Source organism: Tursiops truncatus, chromosome 9, assembly GCF_011762595.2.
Source record: "Tursiops truncatus isolate mTurTru1 chromosome 9, mTurTru1.mat.Y, whole genome shotgun sequence".
Lineage (NCBI taxonomy): Eukaryota > Metazoa > Chordata > Mammalia > Artiodactyla > Delphinidae > Tursiops > Tursiops truncatus.
Genome location: NC_047042.1, coordinates 45,385,734 through 45,403,304, shown reverse-complemented (window position 1 = coordinate 45,403,304; position 17,571 = coordinate 45,385,734). Strand labels below are relative to the sequence as shown.

The 17,571-nt window shown below is 40.9% G+C and overlaps 1 long non-coding RNA gene across 2 annotated transcripts in view; it reads right to left on the bottom strand.

Moving 5' to 3' along the window:
* The window catches only part of LOC117313588 (uncharacterized), a 214,008-nt gene that overhangs the window by 108,943 nt on the left and 87,494 nt on the right, over positions 1 to 17,571 (bottom strand). For both annotated transcript variants that reach the window (XR_004528115.2, XR_012333958.1), the window contains exon 2: positions 12,658 to 12,733. This is a non-coding gene — a long non-coding RNA (uncharacterized lncRNA). The remainder of the gene's footprint in view (positions 1 to 12,657; positions 12,734 to 17,571) is intronic.

The window sequence follows — 17,571 nt, the reverse complement described above, 5'->3', positions numbered from 1 at the left end:
AAAAGATTCCCAACATCACTAATCATCAGGAAAGTGTAAATCAAAACCACAAGGAGATACCACCTCATACCTGTCAGAATGACTATTATCAAAAAGACAGTAATGAATGTTGACAAGGATGTGGAAAAAAGGGAACCCTCATGCGCTGTTGTTAGGAATGTAAATTGGTGCAGCTGCTATGAAAAACAGTATGGAGGTTCCTCAAAAAATTAAAAATAGAACTACCATGTGATCCAGCGGTTTCACTACTGGCTATTTACCTGAAAAAAGCAAAAACACTAAATGGAAAAGAGATTTGCACTCCTATGATAGCTGCAGCATTATTTACAATAGCTAAGAGAAGAAAGCAACCTAAGTTGCCTCAATAGATGAATGGATAAAGAAGATGCAGTATATACATACAAAGGATTATTACTCAGCCATAACAAAGAATGAAATCTTGCCATTTGTGACAACATGAAAGACCTAGAGGGTAGCGTGCTAAGTGAAATGAGTCAGACAAATACTGTATGATTTCACTTATATGTGGAATCTAAGAAACAAATGAACAAACATAACAAAACAGAAACAGACATATACACAGAGAACTGATGGTTGCCAGAGAGGAGGAGGTTGGGGAGAGGAAAGAAATAGGTGAGGGAGATTAAGAGGTACAAACTCCCAGTTGTAAAATTAATGAGTTGGTTGTGAAATGTACAGTGTGGGGAATATATTTAATAACTATATAATATCTTTGCATGGTGACATATTGTAATTAGATTTATCATGGTGTGTAGAAATATTGGATCACTATGCTGTGTAACACAAACTAACATAGAGTTGTAAATCTATTATGGTTTAAAAACAAACTAACAAACTCATAGAAAAAGAGATCAGATTTGTAGTTACCAGAGGTGGGGGACGGAGGGAGAGGGAAGTGGATGAAGGTGGTCAAAAACGTACAAACTTCCAGTTATAAGATAAATAAGTACTATGGATGTAATGTACAACGTGATATATATAATTAGCACTGCTGTATGTTATAGATGAAAGTTGTTATCACAAGGAAAAACATTTTTTCTACTTTAATTTTGTATCTGTATTAGATGATGGATGTCATTAAACCTATTGTGGTCATCATTTCATGATGTATGTAAGTCAAATCATTATGTTGTATACCTTAAACTTATACAGTGCTCTATGTCAATTATATCTCAATAAAAGGAAGAATAATACACACACACACACACACACACACACACACACACACACACACACGTACTTGGATAAAACTGTTGGCTTCTAGGTAAAATTATTAGCCAGCACAGACACAGAATTTGAAGTGAGAAGACAATTTCCCCTCAATTATCTTAGTTTTGGGAGCTCATCATCTGCATATTTGGAGCATTAAGTAAAATTTTTTTCTTCTCCATCTCATTTTCTATTAAAAGCCATTATCTCTTTGTCTCTATGTCTCTTTTAGGGAAGTGTGTACTGCCCATCTCATTGTAATTCATGACTTCACCTTGTCTCCTTCATTAGATTACAGACTTTTTGAGGGCTGGTCTTAACTGACTCATTTTACTGTGTGTTTTTCTTTTTTTTTAATAGCCCATCATGTACTGCTAACATAGGTGGGACTCAAAACCCTTGTTTAAAGAACCAATTGATGACTTATTACTTCATCAGTGAGTATATGTCATGTGCCAGACACTATGCCAGGTATTTTGCATGTAACACCTCACTTGGTTTTTACAAACCTAGTATAAGCTTGGCAGAGTTATTCACACATTTCGGGAAAGAATATTGAGGTCTGAAGTCAAGTACTTGTCTATCACCACACAGCTACTAAACAGCAGAGGCAAAAAAACATGTAGAACTGGAAACGGTCAGACTCAAAAGATGTACTCTTTCATTTTTGGATGGAACAAGGAAATGAATGAATGAATGAGTGAATGGGGAGTGTAAAGGTAAGTAACTCATCTTAAGTGAAGAGTAAGTGAGATTTTAATCATGTATAAACTGTAATCTGCTTATTCTAGAGGTGGAAGGAAGGTAGGCAAGGAACTTTTCTGTCCATTCCTGAGCTCTTTGGCAGAAGGCTGGCAGGGGGTGCCAGAGCATAGAATGTGCAGTTAGAAGGTACCCAGACCGCATGGTAGAGCCACTGGATATCCTATACCTGAGTTAGGGAGGGAAACCCAACTGTCGACACAACTGTATTGTGTGACAGTATGAAAGAGGAAGAAAACAGTCTTTTGATGGAAGTCGGTTGTGGGTGAACAATCACCCTAGTGACCGGTAAAACAAAACAAAACAAACAAAACAAACAAAACAATACCCAGGCCCTGTCTCGAGATGTTCTGGTTACATTGGTCTGGGGTGAGTTCCAGACATTCTAAAATGTGATGTGCAGCCAAGGTTGAGAAATCCTGTCCTAAGATTTCACTTAATTTCCCGGACACTAGGATTTGGTATCACTGATTTCACAGCTCTGCCTTGCAAAGGTATCCTTCATGGTAAAAAAATCACCACTGAAGTTACTGGTCTCCTGATGTTAAATAAAAACAATATGATTATTCCCAGGGAACTGCTTTGTTCTTGTTAGATGGGAGTCATCTTTTTCTGAGCAAGTCCTGCATTCCAAGTAATTTTGCTTCTGGGACCAAATTACGCAGTCACTGGCACGAGTCTGGCTTAGCAAAATTAATGAAAACATAATTAGGCAAGCTTCCCTCAGCTGTGCTGTTTGAAGGGTCCTTATAATTTTTTGATAGTAAGATAAATTAAGAAAATGATTGTTTAATTTACAAGTTAGGCATTTCAATTAAACTCAAATTATATCTCTAATGAAGTGGATCATTAATGATAATTTCAAATTATAAAGCCAGATTTCAGTGATAAATCATGGCTACCTCTAAAATCTGACTTTGCAGTATTAGATGGGTAACTCTGGAGAAGACATGTAAAGTCGAAGCATGAATAAATTTCCTTATTTATAAGATGAAGATAATAGTCCATGCAATGGTGTATTGGTAATTGCATAATGAACCAGTTCTACGGAGGGGAGGCTGATATTGTGGTATTGCCAATTTCTGACCTGTCAATACTCCCATGATGGCAGACTTCAAGTTACCATGAGGACTGGCTCACAAATTTCCTGAAAATTTAACAGTGACCACTTGTGAGTACCACTAAGATAGTGTGGTGATAAAATGAGGTATTGTGTAAATCATCTAACTCAGTGGTCAGCCCAGACTTGTTCAAGATGTAGAGTGTAACTTAACTCTGCAATTTTCAAAAATTCCACATGTTATTAAGTATTGAAGATAGAACTGCTAGTCATTTGAAAAACAAAATATTTTACTCATGGCAAAATACAGCAATATCGTTTTGTGGATCTGAGCCTGAAATAGGTTTACACTCTTCCAAGCTGGGTTAGTCCTAACTTCACTGTGTCTCCCATTAGGAGTCATGGAAAAATCTATGCTTCCATATTTGAGAATTATTAGATCTGTGTGGAAATTTGATCACATGTATTTATTAAGCATGTTTTGAGTTCTCAGCACTATGATATATACTATGGACTATGCCAGTAGCTTCTTTGAAAGGCATGTGTGTCTTAGATTGTCTTAACATCTTTCTACTTTTCTTCTCCATGATTTTCTCTCAACTCTTGGCATTCGGTGCCTCTCGTTGCCTGTTTCCTGCTTTCCACATGGTCACCCCTTTTAAGGGGCTTTTTTTTTTTCACTAGGGACACCTCTAGAAAAATAATGGTCAAATCTGAGACAAGAGGATGGAGGTGGAGGAGTCCTGAAGGAAGCCAGATAATTGCCAGTATGGAATCAGAGCTGTAAATTTTCTTGACTTTGGCAAGGAGTTTGGTGCCAACAGATGGCATCAGTGAAGGTCATTCAAAGCTCTCCCTGTCAAAGCATCCAAGTTTCTCCCTATTTCCTGAGTCCTAGACAGGGGAGGCATAGCTAACCATCCTCACCTTTGCTTTCTTCCTTGTGTAGGCCTCTCGCTCTGGGCTTATTCCCACAGCTCTTGCCATACATGCCGAATAAATCCAGACTCTTGCCAAGGCCTGAACAGCTTGCGTGATCTAGACCCTGCCCACGGCTCCAATAATGACACCAACTTATATTTACCGAGTGCTCACTACAAGCCAGGCATTGCTACATGCGCTGACCAGAATTCAGTCCTGTGATTCTCAGAACAAACCTGTGCAGTATGCATCCTGCTTTCCAGATGAGGAAACTGAGGTCTTAGTTTAAATCCCTTGTCTGAGGTCACACAAGCTCAAAGTGGCAGGGGTGGGATTTAAACAGAGGTGGTCCAGTGGGATCTTCTTTCTTAAAGGACATGCTGTAAGAGCAGTCAGGGTTCTGAGCATGGCCAAACAGGTCATCTAAGGGGGCAGGGAGTGTAGTTCTCCCCTGGGGAGCAGTATTAGGGAAAGGCCAGGAGATGGGCAATGATGGCCATTGTCTATGTCGCAGTACGGAAGGTATGTTAAACCATGTTGCTGTCTGTCTCCACATTGCTTTGCCATCAACGTTTTAATTACAATATACATAGAGAAAATTGCTCGAGTCATAAAAACACAGCCTGATGCACTTTCACAACACGAGCAGACCCACGTAACCAGCAGCCAGATCAAAAGAGGGGTTATCACCAGCACCCTGAGAACCCCCTTACACCCTTTCTCACTCATTTACACTATCCTCCTCGAAGGTAACCACCATCCTGACTTTTCTTACCATAGATTAGTTCTATTTTTGAACTTTATATAAAAGGAATCATACGTATTTACTCTTTTCGTCTTGCTTCTATTTCTCAGCCTCGTATTTCATGCAGATTCATCCATGCTGTTTAACATAGCAGTAATTCATTTGTTTCTAATGCTGTGTAATATTCCATGCTTAAACATGTCGTGATTTACTTGTCTGCTCTACTGCTGACGGGCTGTCTCTAGTTTTTGGCTACTGTGGATCGTGCTTCTATAAACATTCCTGTACATGTCTTTTGGTGCCTATAAATATGCATTCTGTTAGGTACATACAGAGGAGTAGAATTGCTGGGTCATAGAATATGCATATGCCCCGCTTCAGTAGATGATGCCAAACAATTTTCCAAAGTGTCGGACCAAGTTACACTCCCACCAGCATGACATGAGAGTTCCAGTTGGCGCACAGTGGTGCTCTCATTGTTTTTCATCCTGGTGGGTGCGTTTTGGTATTTCGTGGTGCTTTTAATTTGCAGTCCCGTCAGAAGAAACCATGTTGAGTTCCACTGTTTATTGGCTCCTGGCATGTCTACTTTTGTGAACTGGCTGTTGAAGTTTTTTGCTCATCTTTAATTGGATTATCTTTTTCCTATTGATTTGTAGGAGTTTTGCAAATGTATCTCATCAGTGTATTTTGCAAGGATTTAAAAAATCTAGATATAATCAAATACCATTTCTTCATATGCAAAACTAAGAATAGTATTTAATACTTTGTTAATTGTTGAAAAACTTACTATTTAGCGGTTTGGTCCCAGATTTGCTTCTTTTATACATAAGGCATTTCTGTACTCAGTAATAAGAAGATAGTTTCCGAGTAAAGAGCTTGCTTTTCCTCTCTCCTCCCCCTCCTTTTCCCTCCCTCCCTCTCTCCTTCTTCCTATCCCCCTCCCTCCTTTTTTCCTTATTTAATTCCCACTCTTCTTTCTTTCTTTTCTTTCTTTCTTTCCCTTTCTTTCTTCCCACACTGTTTATATTTATGTAAAAACTTTATACTGAGTTTCTTTTAGAGTTTGTTCTCATTCCATAGTCCCCAACCTGTTTTCTAAGTACACTGTATAAACAGCGGTGACTGTTTATGTAAATAGCCATATCAGAATTACAATATGATGGTACTTTCTGAGCACTATATCCCATGAGAGTCATTTAAAATTCATTTGAGAGAGAGAAAGAGAAGACTCCCAAATATATACCTCTTATAGAATTTCAAATGAATCATGTAATACAAAGAGAACATCTATAAAATCAGAGTAACAAATAATGCTGTCCTTCCTGTGCCATGAGCTTGGTAAAGTACATGTGATACATGAACATTTAGAGCTGCAGGGAAGATAAATACTTTCATTAGAAAAGCACTTTCTGGATTACAAAGGACCCACCATAACTCACATAATGCTCTTTTGCGTCTTTATGTTCTTTTTGCTCATTCTGTTTCATCTTTTTTTTTAAAAAAAACTTATTTTATTGAAGTATAGTTGATTTACATTTTGTAAATTTCTACTGTATAGCAAAGTGATTCAGTTATACATATACATGTTTATATGTATTTTTTCGTATTCTTTTCCATGACCGTTTGTCACAGGATATTGAATATATTCCCTGTGCTATACAGTAGGACCTTGTTGTTTATCCATTCTATGTATAATAGTTTGCATCTATGTTTCATCTTCTTACATAGCAAGCTCCCCAACTATGCCTAAGACATCATTTTATTTACAGAAAATGATTTATACATAAATTTTATGGCAAAATATTGCATCAAATATGCTCTACCTGTAAAAACAGAACGTTTGTCAGACATCCCTGGGAGGGAGCTTCTTCCAGTACTTTCTCTCAGTTGTGCCAATGGACTTCCATAGATCAGTCCCAACTCTGGAGTCATGCAATGATGGCAAAATGGCGGAGGGTGACCAAGGAGTACACAGAATTCTGCTGTCCCTTCCAAGATTGATTTCCATGTCTTTTTACTGCGAAATTTCAACTTAATGCCAAAAAAGAACGAGCCACAATTGAAATGCAAACTACAATCTAAAGCTCAATCTGCTCAAAGAAATGGCCGGAGGTAAACGTTATTGAAGGTGTCTCCATAGTCGTAAGCCTCAGATTCTGGTAGAGAATGTAGAAGGAATACAAAGCCACTTGGATTACTGAATGCCAGTGAGAACACAAGAATCATTTGGTGAGATTTGCTCTAAAGGGCAACAGAGAAATGGCCTGGCAGGTGGAGGAGATGTGGAGCCAGGAAATTATTGCTTTAAGGTGGAAGAAATAATAGCATATTTGCATGATGATTGGAATGATCTAGTAGAGAGGGAAAGGTGATGATGCAGAGAGGAGAGATTTGCTGGAGTGCATCCTGGAGATGGGATCCTGTTTGCAGGGGAGGGGAGGGGCTGGCCTTATAAAGGGGCACAGTGCACATGCTTAAAACATGCTGAAGCAATGAATGCCTTAGCAGGTGGGGATTTATTTTTACTTTTATATTTAGTATTAAATGCGACCTTGATATGGTATAGTAACTAAAAGCAGAGAACTTGGTGACTAAGAGACGCTGTGATGTCTTGGGCACATTACTTAGACTCTGACAGAGTTTATGTACCTGTAAAGTGGACATAATAATAGCACCTCCCTCATAGGGTTGTTGGCAGTATTACATGTGACACAGTATGCGAATTGCCTAGCAAAGCGTCTGGCACATAGACAGGGCCCCCAGATGGTAATTTCTATCGTTAGCACTGCCTCTGCCTTGGAGCAGCAGCCCTGGGTCCCCAGAGCTGGATCCAGAGAGAACGCTGCATGAAGCCCACGTGCACCCTGAGAGGAGCCCAAGGTCCCCTCTTGCTTCTTCAGCAACTCATGCTGGAAAAGCACAGAGCACATGTCCTTTGTTCTAGCCTCACAGCCCTGCACTACCCTGAAACTTCTGAAGGAGAGGCTCAGGAGAGTGATTTCCTTTTTTGGGAGCCTTCTCTAGAGTAGGGCAGATTGCAGGGCTGAGGGGAACTGCCCGAGAGCAGGAATGGGAACATAGGAAGGGGACTTCCCCAGCAAATGCTTGCTAAGCAGCTCTTACCACTTTCCCAGGGAATCTGAAAGCCCACGCAAGGGACTATGTAAACCTGAACGTGAATTAACAACACTGACAAAGATGAGCCAGATTGTAGTTTCTCAGTCAACTGAATAAATATTTACAATTTTCCAAAGGGTATCTCCTAGCCTGTCAGTCAAGATTCCACATCAATGGCTGCTAGAGACTTTATTTTGAAAGATTGTGCAGTTACATCCAAAACACAAATTTAGCTGTGATGAATGCTTCACGGCTGGTAATTTTGGTTGCTTTGGGGGCAATATTAGGGAAAAACAAGTTATGGTGGTTCTGAATCCATGTTCAGCAATTTTATTAAGTATAAGGTTCACATTCTGGGGAAATATTGATGAGAAAAGGAAACCTGGGTAGAATGACTAGAGAAAAGAGAAAAATATGGCCTTTCTTGATTAAAAAAACCACCAGTATACGCAGGAGTCACTAGAATAAAAGGACTTCATTAAATTTCCAGGACAACAGCCAAAGGGTTAAAGTCCTGTGATATGATTAACTAAGAGTATGTGACACTCAGATTGTCAGCTACAATCATATCAAATTCACCATTTCTGGTTTTTGTACTGACTATAGTGCCTGCCAGTAAATGACAATGTCCCTCAATTCAGTAAAGTGAATAGAGCCTTGTTAATTAGAGACACTCAGCAATATCCCATTTATTAAGTTAAATGCCTTTAATTTATCAAAGGGCTCATCTTCAATTAGTATCGTCACATAGTTAATGTCATAAATCATAAAATATTTTTTAAACTAAAATATTTTTGTATTTCACTTATAAACTTTTTGTCATTCTTCTTTGGATTTGGTCTTTAGCTCAATATAATTGTCCTGATTCTTTTCTATACCTCAATAGTATAATCATAATGACATAGAAAGAAAATATCTAAAGATAATCTGCAAGGCTAAAGGCTTTTCACTCATTACTAAATCTTACATGTTTTGATACTTGCCAAAATACCAAAGGTTGGCCAATTCTTGAAGGGTCAAGGCAATAGCCACCGACTGGGAATGTGGCATCACTGATGGGCTTCTTATGTCCCCTGAAGCCTAGTTCCTGAACTACCTTCAACACCATACCAAGAGGTGGCATGACATGTGTCAGATCCCCTGCTAGAGTCAACTGACAGACATGGCAGACAATGATGTGACTGACAAGGGCTTAATATCCAAAATATACAGACAGCTCATGCAACTCAATATCAAAAAACCAAACAGCCCGGGGCTTCCCTGGTCGCACAGTGGTTGAGAGTCTGCCTGCCAATGCAGGGGACACGGGTTCGAGCCCTGGTCTGGGAAGATCCCACATGCCACGGAGCAACTAAGCCCGTGAGCCACAACTACTGAGCCTGCGCGTCTGGAGCCTGTGCTCCGCAACGGGAGAGGCGGCGACAGTGAGAGGCCCGCGCATCGCTATGAAGAGTGGCCCCCGCTCTCCGCCACTGGAGAAAGCCCTTGCACAGAAATGAAGACCCAACACAGCCAAAAATAAATATAAATAAATAAATAAATTAAAAAAAAAAAAACAACCAAACAGCCCAATCAAAAAATGGGCAGAAGACCTAAACAGACAAAGAAGACATAGAGATGGACAATAGGCACATGAAAACATGCTCCACATCGCTAATTATTAGAGAAATGCAAATCAAAACTACAAGGAGTTATCACCTCACACCAGTCAGAATGGCCATCATCAAAAAGTCTACAAACTATAGATGTTGTTGGTGGAAATGTAAATTAGTGCAGCCACTATGGAGAAGAGTATGGAGGTTCCTTAAAAAACTAAAAAGAGAGTTACCCCATCCTCCAGCAATCCCATTTCTGGGCATATAACTGGAAAAAATGAAGACTCTAATTCAAAAAGATACACGCACCCCAACGTTCATAGCAGCACTATCTACAACAGCCAAGACATGGAAGCAACCTGAATGTCCATCGAATGGATGGACAGATGAATGGATAAAGAAGGTGTGGTACATATATGCAATGGAATATCACTCAGCCATAAAGAATGCAGTAATGCCATTTGCAGCAACAAGAATGGACCTAGACATTATCACACTAAGTGAAGTAGGTCAGGCAGAGAAAGACAGATATATGATATCACTCACATGTGGAATGTAAAAAAAAAAATACAAATCAACTTATTTACAAAACAGAAATAGACTCACAGACATAGGAAAAAAAATTTATGGTTACCAAAGTGGAAAGGGGAGGGGGAGGAATAAATTAGGAGTATGGAATTAATAGATACCTATCACTCCATATAAAATAGGTAAACAAGGATCTATTGTAAAGCACATGGAACTATATTCAATATCTTGTAAATAACCTGTAATGGAAAAGAATCTGAAGGTGTACACCTGAAACTAACACAATATTGTAAACAAACTATAGTTTAATTATAGAAAACTGTGCAGAGTTGGGGGTTTTCACATGTTATTTAATCCTCTTAACCACTCCATAAGCTCAGGATGATTATCTCTATTTCAGTGAGTTACCAAAAGAAGGAATAGGCTCAGAGAATTTAAGTGAATGGCTTGCCCACGAAACCGGCAAAACTGGGATACAAACCACTATTTTCTCACTCCAGATCCAGTGCTCACAGTGTTCTGTCCTTTAGACACAAGATTCAATTTTTGTTTCTTAGGAGATACAGCCTACCGGTGCTTCATATGTCCTGTCCTGCCTTTGGCTATTGACTGATTTGTTCATGTGTTCAGTCATTCATCCTTTCAATAAACATATTTTGAGCACCTAGAACGTTCTAGGTATTCTGCTATCCACTGGGGATACAGTGATGAATAAGAGATACATGATTCTTGCCCTTGTGGAGTTTATATTCTAGTGGGGATTGGACATCAAAGACATCACATGAGATGAGTGTTTCCAACTCATTGGGGAAGGAAGTAAGATTCTGTAATGGGGGAGCTGACCTAGGTCACCTTTGAGTTGCCACTGGAAATCTCACGCCATAACTCTGTATTGTTGTGGTGTCACATTTGCAGACGTATGAGTCTGGCTTGCAAAAATCATTGAAAATTTATTAAAATCTTAGTGCAATTTCTCGACAATATATCAAAGAGGGATTTCCTATAGAACGTGGTACGAATTTCACTAAGCACATACTCTGTGTGAAGCATAGCACGCTTAAGGGGTAGAAACTATTAATGCTCCTGTTTTATAAATAAGGACACTGAACCACAGGGAGATTAAGTAACTGCCCAAGGTCACACAGCTAGTAAATAATGGAAATTGGATTTGGACTCAAATATTCTGACTCTTAACCACTATGTTGTATTACCCTCAGAAAGCAACATTCCTTAAAAATATCTTTTCTGGTCTTTTCTCCCTCTACCTCCTACATGTAAAGTATGCCCCAAATTATTTCTCAGACTTTGTTTTCCTGAGTCCTCCTCTCTATTGCCTCCAGTTTAGGACTTTTAAAGTAGAGCAATTTATTGTCTTTAGCTTTTTCCCCCCATTGTCAACTGACCCATTACCCCAGTTGCCACAAGAAAGGAAGGGCCAAGGATTGAGCCAGTCCTCCCCCTGCCCTGCCCCTTAGAGTTGTACATGGGTGAGCGTATTCTTCCTGGCAAAAGAGGAAGGGAAGATTTGGATCTTTTCGCTGGCAAATACTTTATAATTTCATCTCACTGCCAGAGAGGAGTTGGAGTCATTAGCCAGGCCAGGAGTGAGGAGAAGAGTGATCGCTCAAAGGGAAGAGCATGTGCCAAGGCCCTGGGGCAGAGAAAGCGTGGAGCATGAGGATTGAAAGCTGCCCAGTGTGGCAGGAAAGCAGTAGGGGAGGCAGCAACAGCCAGACTGTGAAGGGCCTTATGTGCTTTGGGAATGATTTTTGACTTTATCTTTTTTGCATTTGGTATGGAGAATCCAGCTAGGAGGCGATTACAGAAATTAAACCCTAAGTGATAGTGACTTGACCCTGCGTGGTGGTGGGTGGGGAGCAAGGGGGTCAACCATCAGTCGTATCCTCGAAAAGACTTGTGACTGATTGGAGATAGATTATGTGGAAGCGGGAGGATTTCAGGACGACTCCCCAGTATTTATGACTTAAAGGTCTAGGTAGAGGGTGGGACCATCTAATGAGATGTGGGAGAACGCCAGGGAGAATAGTTTTCCTTGGGTTTGTGTGCTGTCAGTTTGTATTGTATCCATTTAGCTCAGCTGGAACTATGTTTTGCAGACTCCTTTCCCTGAATAGTCCCAAATCAGCGGAGTAGCGCGAGCCATTTGGCAGGAGAGTTGGAAAGCGGAAGTGACGCAGCAGCTACATTCTTTTTATGCCGGAAGACTGGTGTTGGGGGGCAGCCCTGTCTCAGCTCACGCACCTTGTCGCTTTTCTACACGTACAGCTTGTCTAGCATGGAGGCAGCTGCCAGGTCTGGATCTTCCTTTAGCTTCTCTGACTCCTGGGTGGCATATGTGTAGCTCTGTAATGAAGGGGGCCAGCTTCTATTGCAGGGCCCCTGCGTCCCGCAAGGTGGAAGCTTGGAAGCATCCAATCCTTGTGGGTTCCAGCTCACCTTCACGTGTTTCAGACTTCCTGGCTCTCCCCTCCTTCGCGCCCACCTTTCCTTCCCTGCTGACCTGAGTCTGCACACAGGGACAAAAACAACAGCCTTCCACAGATGCTTTAACCAGTTCCCTCACCGCATCAGTTGGAGTCTCTGTCATGAAAATCTTATTATCTGTCACATCTAGCGGTTCTGTTTCTCTGACTGAACCCTGACTGATACACTGTGCTAGAGGAAGATTAGCTTACCTTGGTCCATACTGAATTTGAAGAGCCTGTGAGACAGCCAAACAGAGGTGTCAAATAGGGAGCAGGATATTCATGGCTGCGGATCAAAGATAATGTAAATTCAGGAGTCATATAGAAAATAATGGAGGCTGTGGTCAAATAAGAATTAATCTGCTCTTTGTCTCTGGTTCCTGGCACAAAGCTTCAAAATCCCTTGGTATTTCTTCAGTGCTAGGAGAGTCTTTGTTATGCTAACAAGGTGACTTCCGTTGGGCCTCTGGATGGCTTCAGGATGGAGGCTGGTCACTAGAAAGACAGTATGGTACTGGCACAAAAACAGAAATATAGATCAATGGAACAGGATAGAAAGCCCAGAGATAAACCCACACACATATGGTCACCTTATCTTTGACAAAGGAGGCAGAAATGTACAGTGGAGAAAGGACAGCCTATTCAATAAGTGGTGTTGGGAAAACTGGACAGCTACATGTAAAAGTATGAGATTAGATCACTCCCTAACACCATATACAAAAATAAGCTCAAAATGGATTAAAGACCTAAATGTAAGGCCAGAAACTATCAAACTCTTAGAGGAAAACATAGGCAGAACACTCTATGACATAAATCACAGCAAGGTCCTTTTTGACGCACCTCCTAGAGAAATGGAAATAAAAACAAAAGTAAACAAATGGGACCTAATGAAACTTAAAAGCTTTTGCGCAGCAAAGGAAACCATAAAGAAGACCAAAAGACAACCCTCAGAATGGGAGAAAATATTTGCAAATGAAGCAACTGACAAAGGATTAATCTCCAAAATTTATAAGCAGCTCATGCAGCTTAATAACAAAAAAACAAACAACCCAATCCAAAAATGGGCAGAAGACCTAAACAGACATTTCTCCAAAGAAGATATACAGAGTGCCAACAAACACATGAAAGAATGCTCAACATCACTAATCATTAGAGAAATGCAAATCAAAACTACAATGAGATATCATCTCACACCCGTCAGAATGGCCATCATCAAAAAATCTAGAAACAATAAATGCTGGAGAGGGTGTGGAGAAAAGGGAACCCTCTTACACTGTTGGTGGGAATGTAAATTGATACAGCTATTGTGGAGAACAGTATGGAGGTTCCTTAAAAAGCTACAAATAGAACTACCATATGACCCAGCAATCCCACTACTGGGCATATGCCCTGAGAAAACCATAATTCAAAAAGAGTCATGTACCAAAATGTTCATTGCAGCTCTATTTACAATAGCCCAGAGATGGAAACAACCTAAGTGTCCATCATCGGATGAATGGATAAAGAAGATGTGGCACATATATACAATGGAATATTACTCAGCCATAAAAAGAGACGAAATTGAGCTATTTGTAATGAGGTGGATAGACCTAGAGTCTGTCATACAGAGTGAAGTAAGTCAGAAAGAGCGAGACAAATACCGTATGCTAAAACATATATATGGAATTTAAGAAAAAAAAATGTCATGAAAAACCTAGGGGTGAAACAGGAATAAAGACACAGACTTACTAGAGAATGGACTTGAGGCTATGGGGAGGGGGAAGGGTAAACGGTGACAAAGCGATAAAGAGGCATGGACATATATACACTACCAAACGTAAGGTAGATAGCTAGTGGGAAGCAGCCGCATAGCACAGGGAGATCAGCTCGGTGCTTTGTGACCGCTTGGAGGGGTGGGATAGGGAGGGTGGGAGGGAGGGAGATGCAAGCGGGAAGAGATATGGGAATATATGTATATATATAACTGATTCATTTTGTTGTGAAGCTGAAACTAACATACCATTGTAAAGCAATTATACTCCAATAAAGATGTTAAAAAAAAAGAAAGAAAGAAAGAAAGAAAGACCAACCAGATGATTAAAGAGTGTGAACTTTAGGCTAGCTCGACCTCCAGGGAAGGCAAGAGGGGTGGAGATGTTCAACCACATGGCCAACGGGGTTTAATCGATCATATCAACATAACGAAAACTAATGAAATTGTCAGTAAAAGCTCTGGACACCAAGACTTGGTGGAACTTCCTGGTTGGTGAACACATGGGTGTGCTGGGAGGGGTGACACGTCCTGAGTTTATAGGAAGAGGGCATGGAAGGAAGAGGGCCTTTAGGACTCTTCCAGAACTCGGCCTATGTGTATCCTTTATTACCAAACTAATTCCAAGTACAGTGCTTCCCTGAGTTCTGAGAGCTGTTCTAGCAAATTGTCAAGACTGAGGGGTGCCAATGGGAACCCTCAAATATATAGCCAAGTTGGTCAAAATTGGGGGTGGCCTGAGGACTCCTGGAACTTGTGGCTGCCATCTGAAGTAAGGGCAGTCTCATGGAGGACTCTGTCCTTAAACTTGTGAAATCCAACACTAACTCTGGGTAGTGTCAGAATTGAATTGTAGTAAATTCTAGTTGGGGTGGAAATGGAACGGAAGCTATGGAAATGGCTGCTGTAATGAGAAAATATTCAGGAAGACTGTTTAAATCCAAAGGAATGGACAGCCTTCTCTATGAAAAGTTTGGGTTCTCATTTGCTAACTCTGATGTTCACCAGGAAGGGACTGAGGCGGGAGGAGAGGCACGTGGGCAGGGGTTAGTCGTGAGGCTCTGACGGAGTCTCTGCAGCCTGTGGGCTTTCTGTGTTGGAACACAAACACTGGGCTTTTTTCAGTCAAGGCACCTCCGCTGCTTCATTTTTATTTGTGGAGCTGCCATCAGCTGCAGGTTATTTACTTTTTGTTTTGTTCCTTCAGCATCCAGTTTGCTCCGGGCATGGAGAGCCTGCCCTTTTCCTTTTGTGAGGGTGTCGGTGGGAGGTTGGCAGGGGATAGAACAGTTGGTGACGCTGTGAATTGTATTACTTAGTAAATGTTTGCATCCTCAAACACTCTTCTGAGCAAACATAGAATGCATTTTCCCAGACAGCAAATCACTCCATGTCCACAGTCAAGTCATTTGGGGTTTGCACTCAGCCTTGAACCTGGCCACGTTATCTATGAATAATTTCGTATCTTGGAATGTTACCTGAGAACTAAGACTCTGGGCTACTAATTAGCCAGTCAGGTCAAGAAGCTTTTGGTGTCATTCTTGCTCTTTTCATAAAAGTGTAATCACGCAAGATGATTTCCCTGAGAAATAAACACCTTTAGCCATGTTTTACGCTTTTCCATGTGGGCTTTTGCATGTAGGTAGCCGAGAGGCAAGAGGTATTTAGGTGTGGAATTGATTACAAAGTGGGAAGTTTAGAGAAGGCATGCCTGTGTGGCCTCCTAGGTAGGTACCCTCTTGCCCTGTTCTCTCTGCCTGGTCACTCAGGCATCTTGAGACAAATTCTGGCTGGCAGCAGGGAGAGGTGGGGTCCCAGCTCCTCACTGGCTCTGTACCCATAGAAAGTCACCACTTCACACAACTGCTCATTCACGGTCCTCTAACCTTGACCCTGCCCTCCCACACAGCTAGCCTCAGGGTTCCTCTGGATTTTGGATGTGGTTGGGGAATAAGGCAGTGGCCTCCAGACATATCTGGATTCAAAGGCTGGCCGTTACTCACTAGCTGTGTGATTCTAGCAGCTCACACAACTTCTGTAAACTTTGGAGCTCTCCTCTGTAAAAATGGATAAAAATGACCTCCTAGGTTTGTTGTGAGGTTTAATTACAGTAATGTACATAAAGCTCTTAGCACAGGGCCTGACACATACTAAGTACTGGTAAGTAGCAGCTCATAGCCATATTATTTATATCACATTTATGAATGGGCCATCGGTCAACAGTTTTACTCTGAAGGCCACGTGGTTCACGGAAAAGATAATTTATAGAGTGTAGTTAAATTGCTTACAGTGCTTATGAGGACAAGAAAGATTGAGTTGCTTTTTTTTCTGTTCCATGGTGGCCATAGACTTCTGTTTCTGGTCAGACACTGGGACAGACACTGCGTGGATATCAACTGATGTTTATAGCAAGCCCAGACCTGTCCCAGAAAAATCTCTCCTAGCATACAGCTCATTGGCTAGTGAGGTAAGTTTTAAAAATAAAGCATTTTTGTTCTTGAAGTATCTTACCATTATAAATTAGAAATAAGTCTCAGTACTCTTTCTTTTTCTTAGCCTCCATGGAAGCACTTTTAGTTGCAAAGAGCCAGCTCATTCAGGGAACCTCAAGCAAGGATTGCTAAGGCAATAGAAGGGAAAGGAATCTGCAAACAGGGACTGAAATACCGCAGCTTCAGGGAGACCATTCCTGGGGGCTGGTCATGATTCACCTCGGTGGTCTGCACTTCTGTCCCCTCCCACTAATAGAGCTCTGCTGCTCTGTCCTTTTCTCTACTTATGCAGTTGCCAATTGATCTGGTCTTTCTGATTCTCTCTAGGTCAAGTTCCCAAAGAGAAAATCCAATTGGTCTGGTCTTTCTGATTCTCTCTAGGTCAAGTTCCCAAAGAGAAAATCCAATTAGTCTATCAGTCATCATCCCTATCAGGGAGAGCGTCTCATGGCCAGACATCACATAGGCATAGAACTAAAAAGCACGAGCCCCAATTCTTTGATTCAGCCTTGGATAGTGTTAGAATTGGTGATAGAGCCCACACGTCTCAATCAGCAGTGGAAGAAAGAACCTTAAAAGAATAGAGAGTCTAGACCCAAGTGTTCTATATTCTCGAAGAGCTACCTCTTCCATCTCCTTTAAAGTTAGGGGAGAAGTCTGGAGTCTATTTATGAACTGACTACCTTAAAGACACTCAGAATAGAAACACCGGACAAGTTGGAGTGAAGATGCTTTCTTGTCGGATTTATATCTTTTCTCTATCTTGTCATAAATGAACGCTGACTAGTTTATTTGCAAGAAATACCAGAGAGACTCTACTTTAACTACAATGGTCTATTGTTACACAGCCCTTAACCTTGAGTCTATGATACTTACTGGATA